The sequence below is a fragment of the Sus scrofa genome, chromosome 1, assembly GCF_054392235.1.
Source record: "Sus scrofa isolate SSC_HxYL_T2T_F1_AM1 chromosome 1, Sscrofa_HxYL_maternal_Yorkshire_Landrace_v2.0, whole genome shotgun sequence".
NCBI classification, from domain to species: domain Eukaryota; kingdom Metazoa; phylum Chordata; class Mammalia; order Artiodactyla; family Suidae; genus Sus; species Sus scrofa.
Genome location: NC_139383.1, coordinates 9,297,819 through 9,309,029, shown reverse-complemented (window position 1 = coordinate 9,309,029; position 11,211 = coordinate 9,297,819).

Below are 11,211 nucleotides of genomic sequence, written 5' to 3'. Positions count from 1 at the left end.
AATCGAACCCACATCCTCACAGACACCATGTTGGGTTCTTAACCTGCTGAGCCACAATGGAAACTCCATTTGTAGGCTTTTTAAAGTTTTATTGAAGTAGAGTTGATTTACAAGGCTGTGATAATTTCTGCTGTATGACAAAGTGACCCAGTCATACATATACACATATCCAATCCCTCTCAGATTCTTTTCCAACATAGATTATCGCAGAATACTGGGTCCCCAATGGGGACCTGCCAATCATTCCACACACCTCAGTGTGCATATGCCAATCCCAAACTCCCAGCCCCACCCGTCCCCTTTTGTAACCGTAAGTTTTTCAAAGTCTGTGAGTCTGCTTCTGTTCTGAAAATAAGTTCATTTGTATCCTTTTTTTTTTTTTTTTTGTCTTTTTGCCATTTCTTGGCCCGCTCCTGCAGCATATGGAGGTTCCCAGGCTAGGGGTCCAATCGGAGCTGCAGCTGCCAGCCTACACCAGAGCCACAGCAACGTGGGATCCGAGCCACGTCTGCAACCTACACCACAGCTCACGGCAACGCCGGATCCTTAACCCACTGAGCAAGGGCAGGGACCGAACCCGCAACCTCATGGTTCCCAGTCGGATTTGTTAAACACTGCACCTCGACGGGAACTCCTGTATCCTTTTTAAAAAAGATTCCACATATAGGTAATATATGATGTTTGCCTTTCACTATCTGACTAACTTCACTTAGTAGGATAGTTTCTAGGTCTATCCATCTTGCTGCAAATGGCATTATTTCATTCTTTTTAATAGCTGAGTACTATTCCATTGTATGTATGTACCACATCTTCTTTACCCATTCCCCCGGTGATGGACATTTAGGTTGCTTCCATGTCTTGGCTATTATAAATGGTGCTGTAATGAACATTGGGATGCATGTATCTTTTCGAATTATGCTTTTCTCTGTATAGATGCCCAAGAGTAGGATCACTGGATCATATGGTAGTTCTATTTTTAGTTTTCTGAGGAACTTCCATGCTGTTTTCTATAGTGGTTGCAACAATTTACATTCCCATCAACAGTGTAAGAGTGTTCCCTTTTCTCCACACCCTCTCCAGCATTTATTATCTAGACTTTTTGATGATGGCCGTCTGGCTGGTGTAAGGTGGTACCTCATAGTCGTTTTGATTTACATGTCTCTAATTGTTAGTGATGTTGAGCATCTTTTATGTGTTTTTGGGCTATCGTATGTCTTCTTTGGAGAAATGTCTATTTAGATTTTCTGCCCATTTTTTAATTGGGTTCTTTGTTTTTTTTTTATATTGAACTGCAATTTGGATGACTGTAGCTTTGTAGTATAGTCTGATGTCATGCAGCCTGATTCTTCCTGCTCTCTTCTCTCTCAAGATTGTTTTGGTTATTTCGGGTCTTTTGTGTTTCCATACAAATTGTAAACTTTTTCGTTCTAGTTCCGTGAAAAATACCATTGGTAATTTGATGGAGATTGCATTGAATTTGTAAATTGCCTTGTCCAATATGGTCATTTTAACAGTATTGATTCTTCCAATCCAAGAACAGTGTATCTTTCCATTTCTTTGTGTTGTCTTCAATTTCTAGCATCAGTGTCTTATGGTTTTCCAAGTACAGGTCTTTTGTTTGCCTCCTTAGGTATGTTTGTTCCTAGGTATTTTATTCTTTCTGATATGATAGTAAATGGGATTGTTTCCTTAATTTATCTTTCTGATATTTCATTGCTAGTGTATAGAAATGCAAAAGATTTCTGTACATTAATTTTGTACCCTGGAACTTTATTGAATTCATTGGTAGGCTCTAGTAGTTTTCTGGTGGCATCTTTAGGATTTTCAAACCAGGTCCAGTGCACTGTACAGGCAATTAGGAGGAACCAGGGGATGAAAATATGTATGGTGGGGGCCTTTCTGGGTATCTTATAGAGGATGAATATCACCTGTCTGGCTTCCTGCAGGGAAGGTAGGGGATGAGCTGGACCAGTGGGTTGGGGGCGGGGGATGCTACCATGTCACACCAGGAGTTGCTAGAACAAGAGAACCCCTGAAAGAGTATTAGCAGGGAGTCTTATCCCCAACTATCATGGGACAGGGCATAGAAAACATATGTGAAAAAAAAATGTACATTACTCAAACTGCAGATTGGGGATAAATACTGTAATTTTCTCAGCCTTTTGTCAAGGACGTGGCAAGAGTCAAAAGTTGTGTTCTGGTCCCATCTCTGGCTCCTTTGACCTTAGGCAAATTCCTTGATTTTTCTGCAAATCAGTTTCTTATCTCCCAAAAAGAAGTCTTTAACCCACTGAGCCGGGCCAGGGATTCAACCCACACCTCTGCAGCAACCCAAGCCACTTCAATTGGATTCTTAACCTACTGTGCCACAACAGGAACTCCCTGCTCGCTAGTTTTATTGGGAAACCTGCCAAGGTAATGTTCTGGGGGGCATCATTACAGAGCTGGGAGCCTTGGCAAGACTCTCTAAGTGGCTGTGCATAGCCCTTGCCCTGAGATTGCTTTAGAATTCATGAAAGAAGGAGTTCCTTGGTGGCCCACTAGGATCTGGCATTGTCTCTGCTATGGAGCAGGTTCAGTCCCTAGCCTGGGAACTTCTGTGTGCTGAAGCATGGCAAAAAAAAAAAAAAAAAGAAAAAAATCATGAAAGAAACACAGTAGACAAAAAGTTAATTTAAATAGTATTAGAGAAGACAGTTTAATTAGACTTGGGTGCGCTAATTTTTACCCATATGTGGGTGGAAATGTCTATGCAGAAAATGGTACATGCCCCCAAATCAGGCAAGGCCTAGGCTTGAATCTCACCTCCTCCGCTTAGCAGCGTACATCCCCAAAGTTTCCAGGGCCCTCTGCACTCTGATGGGGCACCTCCCCATCAATAAACTGGGGGCAGTCAGTCTACCCAGGCTCGTTGCAAAGATTAAATTTGGCTAAATACATAAACTGCCTGATATAGGAGCTACTCAGTTAATGCCCACATTATTACAGGTGAGATAACTTTGCTTCTCTTCCTCTTCCAGATACTGACCAAAAAAAATAAAAATAAAATAAAATTCACCATTCCTTGGCAAGAAACAAAGAGTTGGCAAGCAATTACCTCCGCTAGAAGAAAAAAACCTGCCTTCAACAATTCTCTCTACATCTTTTTGTTCTGGCCTATTTTCTTTAACAACAGCGGGGCTGTTTAGAATAGGAGTTTTCACAGGTTTCGGAGCATCTTCTTCCTCCTCTCTGACTTTTATTAGGGCTTTCATGTTGCTAGGGCAGGCCCTGTGGGAAAACCTACCTGCTGACCCAGAGCTTGGGACTCCAGGCCCTGCCCAGTCTCCTCTCCCAGCCTACTGGGCTGCCGCATGAGTCACCCTCCTCCTCTGGCCCTGTTTACTTCATTGCAAAATGAAGATAGTAGAAATACTTACCAACCCCAACAGGATGTTGTGGCAATTAACAAATGACTGGTTACAGAGCACATGCACATAGAAAGCTTGTGATAAAGCTAAATATTATTTTTACAGGAGCTCCCAAAAGAAAGATTTCCTTTACGAGCATCCAGCTGGTGACTCTCTGGGTGGCTTGTGAACTTTGCCTCCTAGCTGGGTGTGCTTCTTCCTCCCAGGAATAGGGTTGCAAACATCCAACTGGAGGCCCATTTCCCTACCAGTGTGGCTTTCCAGGGCCGGACTTTTGTCCTCTTTGGCAGCACTGAATGGGGACCATGGAGTTGCCAGTTACAGTTGCCAGGATTCTCAGGTAACTTTAAATTTCAGATCAATGGCAAATAATGTTTTTAGTGTAAGTATGCTTCCTGCAGTAGTTGGAAGAGAAGCAAAATATTTATACTAAAAAATTATTCTCTGTTTATCTGAAATTCAAATTAGACTGCACATCCTGTTTTACCTAATTAGCTTTTTTGGCTACATCTGGCAATTCTAGGGTTCACAGGGTTCTAGTAGCACCATCTCAGGACCATGACATTTAGACATCACAGTCATCAACTTGTGCCTTCAAGAGATCATAAATATCTGTTGCTGGGGTTCATGTTCATGTATAGCTACATCAGCTGACACTCCTCTTCAAGGCAGAGTTCTTTCAATGAGGCGGTCTGCCTGGTTTTGCCTCTAGATGTGATTCATAGTCAGGTGGTATCCATCCTATCTGTGTGTCTGTATGTAGCAATATAGAGAGGGTTTCTTTAGCTCGAGGACTTTATGAAATAAAAGGCCATGTGGCTGAACTTAACAACATTCATGTTTTTCAAGGTCATGAAAACAGTCAACCGCCTTGTACAATCTTCCCAAAGTAGTGAGAGTTTGCTAGTTGATTTCATTGGAGGACATTTACTTCTTAGGAACTTCTCTGGACCATGTTAACTGTGGAGATTAGGTTCTGTCAATGATAAAGTAGCTTGGTAATGCTTGTATTTGAAAGCAATGGAGAGAACTAAAAGCAGGTGGAAACGGAAGTGGCGTTTACCTTTGAAAGAGGGAAACTATACCTGGTGAGATTTGGAAGTTTGTAGCTTTTTTTTCATTGAGGAAACTTCTGAACCTCCATACCCCTTATGGGTAAATGTATATATATGTAAAACAGTAACACAAAGTCTGTGTGTATGTGAGACTATGTGAGTGTATCCCAATAAATATATTTACAGTAAGAGGCATCAAGCAGGATTCGACCTCACGGTGGAGTTCACCAACCTCTGTTGTAGAAGATGAGACTGCACATGCTCTGGAGTCATACTGCCTGGGTTCAAGTTCTGACTTTGCCGTTTACTAGCTGTGTGACCTTGAACAAGTGATTAGCAGCACTGTGTTCCCTCACCCATAAAATAAGAATAATAGTATTTCTTCATAGGGTTGTTGTAGTAAATGAGTTAATAAACATAAAACTCTTTTAAAACTCTGTCTGGAATAGACTTGGTGCTCAGTTTGTACTTTAACTTAAAGCAAATGCACCACACATATCTGTTAGTATTGGGTCCAAGTAACAGGAAACCCAAAATGACAAAGGCTAGAATACAATAGACTTTACTTGGCCTCCGGGTCAATTTTGGCAGCTTCACAGCTGGCAGGGAGCCAGACTCCTTCTACCTTGCTGCTTCCCCAACCTCAATATCTGGGTCCCAGCTGGTGCTCAAGTCCTAGCCTCATGCCCAGGTTCCACACGGCCATCAGCAGGAAGCAGGGAGGAATGAGATGCCCTCTTTCTTTAGAGATATTTCCCAGAAGTTGCTCACACCCTGTCGCTTACTTCCCCTTGGCCAGGATGTTGTCATGTGACCTCAGGGAGCTGCAAGGGATTCTGGGAGTTGTAGTCATTACCCTGGGTTTCCCCTGGGCGGTCTATTACAAAAGAGGGAAAACAGGTGTGGGAGGATGTAGGCGGATGGGGGAGTGGGGGGAACCAGTGGTCTCTAACATAAACATGCTTTCCAAAACCTACTATATTAAAATCCAAACCCTTAACTTAGCAAAGTCTCCTAACAGCCAGTGTAAAAATGGGGCTGATAGTGGGGGGAAACTTGAAACAGGAAGAACACGACAAAGAATGGAAGAGGCAGAATAAGGACACCCAAGTGGTTTCTTGGATTTTGTTCCTTTGTGGTCTGTTTGGGTGAGGTTGACAGGGAGTGTTGGGACCCAGGAATCACGTCAGTCAGCCTCCTTTTCTGTCGCCCTTCATAAAGGAATGTGAGACTCCAGTCTCTGCAGCTCTTTTCCCCACCTAACCAAGGGCCGCAAGAGGGAAGCAGGCGTGGCTGTGGCCGTGAGAGGAGACTCCGGGGCAATCTCGGGAGGGATCCCAGGGGCCTAGCTCTGCCAGTGTGCACTTGGGCTCATCTCTGCAACCACACAGCACCCCTATGCTGCCACCTATCCCAGACAGCCTTGCCCTCCTCCTGGTCCTCGTCCACTAGCATTTGGGGGTGGGACGTGGGGAGGAAACCGCCTTTCTGGCTCTCTCTCTCCAGTCCCCAAGGCAGCAGCTTGCAGAGTTGGGTTCTTCAAAGGGTGGAATAGTTGGATCAGTTTAAATTCTGTTGGTTCTAGCCCTAACCCTTTTGATAATCATTGTTGGATCCCTTTGAGAAGCTGTAAGATATGAACAAGTTTTAGTGGAGTCATTTTGATGCATTTTGGGTCTATGGCTGTGGCTTTCTTAGTAAGGTTTGTTTTTGTTTTTTTGTTTTTGCTGTTTCATCTTGTTTTGTTTATAAAGACTATTGAGAGTTTTTGAGTAAGCATTGATTGGTTCTTGCTTATGCTGCTAAATTACTTTGACATCACCTATAATTCTTCACCCTCCCAAATTACATATGCAGGTTAAATTAATTCAGTGTGTCCGAATCACTGAGGATAATTTTTACACCTATTGTCTATTCCATGGTGAAAAAAATTTTATCTTAATACCTACAATGGAAATTACTTTTCCTAATGATAAAGCTAAGAATGAATTTATTCTCTGACTTTGAATATCAACCAGTTCCCTCTGGGAACTGTACAATCAAGTCTCTGTTTGGATCGACTGAGAAAACCTGCAATAACTAAACCATAGTGCTTAGGCCAGGTCCCTGGTAGGTTTTCAGTAACTACCTTTTGAATAAATAAATGAGAAGCATCATTATGGTAATTAAGGTTTTTGAAAAGCTGTGCCTATCTTTCTTAACAGATGCTTCTCCAGCATCTGGTAATGTGACACTTCTCTTCTTGGCACAAATTGTGATGACACATCTGTAGGGTGACAGACTGGGAGTCAGTCCACAACCATCACTAACTAGCACACTTCAGGGAAACACTTGATATGACCAGCAGAACAAGCTCCTTCATTACAAGGGGTAGTGATGGCTTCTCTCTTACCAGTTTCTTAGCTGGGAGTCAGCACCAAGGTACATCAAGAAGCAACTAATTACTAAAACTTCTGGCCAGGAGTTCCCGTTGTGGCACAGCGGTAACGAACCTGATTAGTATCCATGAGGACTCGAATTCAGTCCCTGGCCTCGCTCAGTGGGTTAAAGGATCCAGTGTTGCCAGCAGCTATGGTATAGGTCAAAGACACGGCTCAGATCCCACGTTGATGTGGCTGTGGTGTAAGCCGGCAGCTGCAGCTCTGATTCGACCCCTAGCCTGGGAACTTGCATATGCCGTGGGTGCTGCCCTAAAAAGATAAAAAATAAATAAGTTAGTTTAATTAAATTTTTGGTCAATATAAGAGCTATTTATTGGTACGATTTTGAAGGAATCGTTTAACAAAAGTTTTGGAAAGAAAAATAATGTGGCAGAAATCTACCCCCACTGAAAACACCTGAATACTAGAATATTTCATGGGGGTTGTCTGGGAAAAAAGCAGCAAAATTCATTGATAATGCTGTAAACCCATCAAGGTCCTTGCTTCTTAAAGGAGCTTTATGAATTATTGAAATTATTGAGTCTGTGATATATTTGTTTTGGCTTCAACCTTGCCGAAAGGATGCTTTGAACGTTTGAACTTCCAGCTGTGGTTCGTGTCTCCACCCGATGCAAGCCTGGTGACGTTAGAATCACTTTGGGTTAATATCAAAGAGTCGTTTTATCAGCCACAAAATGTAAGTTACGGTCTTCACACGGAAGAAGGCCTTTTCTCAAGCCCGAGGGTCTTGGCTGTGGAGACACTGGAGCTCTGCTGAAGCCATTCCGTTCCCTAAAGTTTTGATCCATTCCCTTTGATTGTCCTGTGTGTGCGCCTGTCTCCCCGCTCCTCCCAGATGGCCAGCTCCACAGCAAGCAGGAAATTTCATTCAGCTTAGTGCCCACACGTGCCTTGGCAACCCCAACACCCGTGTGCTTTCTTCATGCAAGCAGCAAGTCTGCAATAAATGCTCACTGAATAAGAGAAGGTATGGCCTTCAGGTAATAGTGCTTATTATTACATGGCTTGTAAATTGATTCTGAAAAGAAAGAATTACAAAAATCTTTAGGGAGTGGCAGCATCAGGGAAAAATAGTTCAAGACTCCAAAGGGCTTGCTTTGAAGCCCACCCATATTCGGAAGCCTAAGACCTGCTCTGTTGGAGGGACAGAAAGGTTTCATTGCTATCCAGTCACGTCATATTATGAAATTCTTGAATGTTACCTGTATATCTTGTCTATCAACTAGGCCAACCTTACTTATGAAGAAACCATGGCTCAGACACGCAGGCTACTTAGGCAGATCATTAATTCATTGTAAAGGTGGAACTAAACCCAGGTCTTCTGATCTAAATCTCTGCAAGTATTTTTTTTTTTCTACTACTATAGCACAGTGAATCTAGAGACTGCTAAAAACAAACAATATGTTTCTCTATCTTTTTCAAATGAGGAACATCCTTTGAGGAAGGAAGGAGAAAAATCTTAATTCTGAGAGAAGCCCATTGCACTCAAAGATTTATAGTAAGAGAATTTCTTTTTTCTGATCCAGATGAACTTTGCAAACATGAAAAACATAAACCCTTAACTCCGACATCTCCCCAAAGTTTGCCCTTACTCTCTAGCACCCTAGTAGCTGGATACAGTCGATGATGTGCATTAGGAAAATAGCGTTCGGCATGTTTATGTGTGTGCGTTCACGACCAGGGATACTACGATACTGTAAAAAGATACTGGGCTTCCCCAGAGGCAAGGTGAGAATACTGTCTCGCTCAAACTTTCCTCACCAGAGAGAGAGAGAGAGAAAAGATCTGACAAGAAGGATTTAAGAAATGGAAGAAAAGTACAACAAGTGAAAGGACACAAATTAAGATAAGTTTTTCAATAAAGCAAATTGATTGGCCGAGACTGGACACTAAGCGCTCAGCAACATGTGACCTAGTTTAGACCTCAAATCAAACTGCCTATAAAATGAAATATCAAAATATATCTTGGGTAAATTTGGAATAATTTTAAATATGGGCTGTGTATTAGATATTATGAAGGAATTTACTGTTAGACGACATTGTAGGGTCATGTAAGAAAATATCCTTATTTTTTAAAGATGGGTAGTGGAGCACTTAAGGGTGACATGTTGGGGGGACAAAAAAGGTTTCACCATTTTTCACTTGGAGACCAGTTTTAAAACACTTTGGCAAAGAAAAAAAAAACAACACTCGTAGGACAAAATGTTAACAGCTGTAAAATCAGGGTGATGGTTTTATGAGAATTGTATTATTCTCTCTACTTTTATAGATGGAATTGGAATAAGCTTTCATATGAAAAATGCTAAAAATCGCCTTAGGTGAAGGAACTAGCCTTCCTAATTCCACCTTAAAAATACCATTTCCGTGTTGGAACAACTTTTGGTATTAGCATAACAGTAAGAATATTTTTGATGTGGAAATGCTAAGCTAGCAGGTTGCTGCACAGCATGTGTACCTCTCACTTTCCTTTCAGTGGAAAAGATGTTAGAACTTAAAACAACAACAGCGACAAAACCCCTACAAATACAATCAGTATTTTCTTTAGAGGACGAGTGACGTAGAGAACTGGCATAGTAGGAAAAAAGGAAGCTAGATCTGAAGTCGCTGTCAGGAATGATTCCCATGAGATTGCAAGGCAAGGAGCTTTGTCGGAATGCCCTCAATTCCAGGAATGTGGCATCTTTTCTTAACTGATGTTCCTGTGCAACCCAGCGCTTCCTTTTTTTTTTTTTTTTTTTTTTTTGTCTTTTTGCCATTTCTTTGAGCCGCTTCTGCGGCATATGGAGGTTCCCAGGCTAGGGGTCGAATCGGAGCTGTAGCCACCGGCCTACACCACAGCCACAGCAACGCAGGATCCGAGCCACGTCTGCAACCTACACCACAGCTCATGGCAACGCTGGCTCCTTAACCCACTGAGCAAGGGCAGGGATCGAACCCGCAACCTCATGGTTCCTAGTCGGATTCGTTAACCACTACACCACGACGGGAACTCCCCCAGCGCTTCCTTTTAAGGTGAACATCCTCAAAACACTGATTCTACTAATACATCTCACAACTGGCATTTGCTCACACCGACAACTCAATTGAACTGTTGGTAGGGAAGGTAGCATTTTTTTTCTATTTAAATGATAACTCTGAAAACTAGAAAAGAGAGATACACGTCAGGCTAGGCAAGGTTTTGCTGCTGAAATAAGTTAACATCAAAATCTCAGTGGCTTCAGAGGTTCCTTTCTCAGCAAAGATCTCCTGTGGGTCAGCAAGGCAGGGAGAAGAGAGAGGAGGATAGATTTGGTGCCAGAACCTTCCCTGCCTTGTAGCCACGCCATCTGGAACCTTCCTCCACATGGCAAGAGTGACGAGGGCAAACCACAGTGGCTTTTCTCCCGTCCCTCTGCTCACATTTATTTCACCAGCACTGGTCATAGGATCCCACCTAACCGCAAGGGAACAGGCAAGGGTGGCCTTCTAGATGCCAGTGAAGGAAACAGAGGCGCAGTTTCTACCTCATTATCAGCACTTGCTTTGTTGACAGATAGGTTGTTCATTCACCCTTCAAAAACTACCGCTTGAACACCTGCTATGTGCAGGCACCATTCTCAACATCGGTTATGTTCAGAGACTTAATTAAATGACCACACGCCATAAAGGAGCTCTGTTATCTTGAGAAGGTAGTAAGCTCTGCTTAAAGAACAGAGATAAACCTTAATGTCCATCAGCAGAGGAATGGATAAAGAAGGTGTGGTACTTGTATATAATGGAATATTAGCCATAGAAGGAATGAAATAATGCAATTTGCAGTAGCATGGGCGGATCTAGAGATTATCATGTTAAGTGAAGTCAGTCTGACAGAGAAAGACAAACATCTTAAAAAGGATACAAATGAACTTATTTGCAGAACAGAAACAGACTCACAGATTTGGAAAATGAATGTGTGGTTACCAAAGGGGACAAGGTGGGGGGGGTTAGGGGGTTGGGATTGGCGTAGGCACACCGAGGTCTATGGAATGACTGGGCAACGGGGACCTGCTGCACAGCACGGGGAACTCTACCCCGTGTTCTGTGACCATCTATATGGGAAAGAATCTGAAAAAGAATGGATGTCTGTATGCGTATAACTGAATCACTCTATTGCACGCTATTGTACAGCAGAAATTATCACAACATTGTAAATCGACTATACTTCAATAAAGTTTTAAAAATGAAAAAAGGCACAGAAGAAAGTAATAATGAGGGCTATGAATAAAGATGGGGAGAATTTTTTTCATTGCATACTTTTTTTTTTTTTTTTTGCTTTTGAGGGCCTTA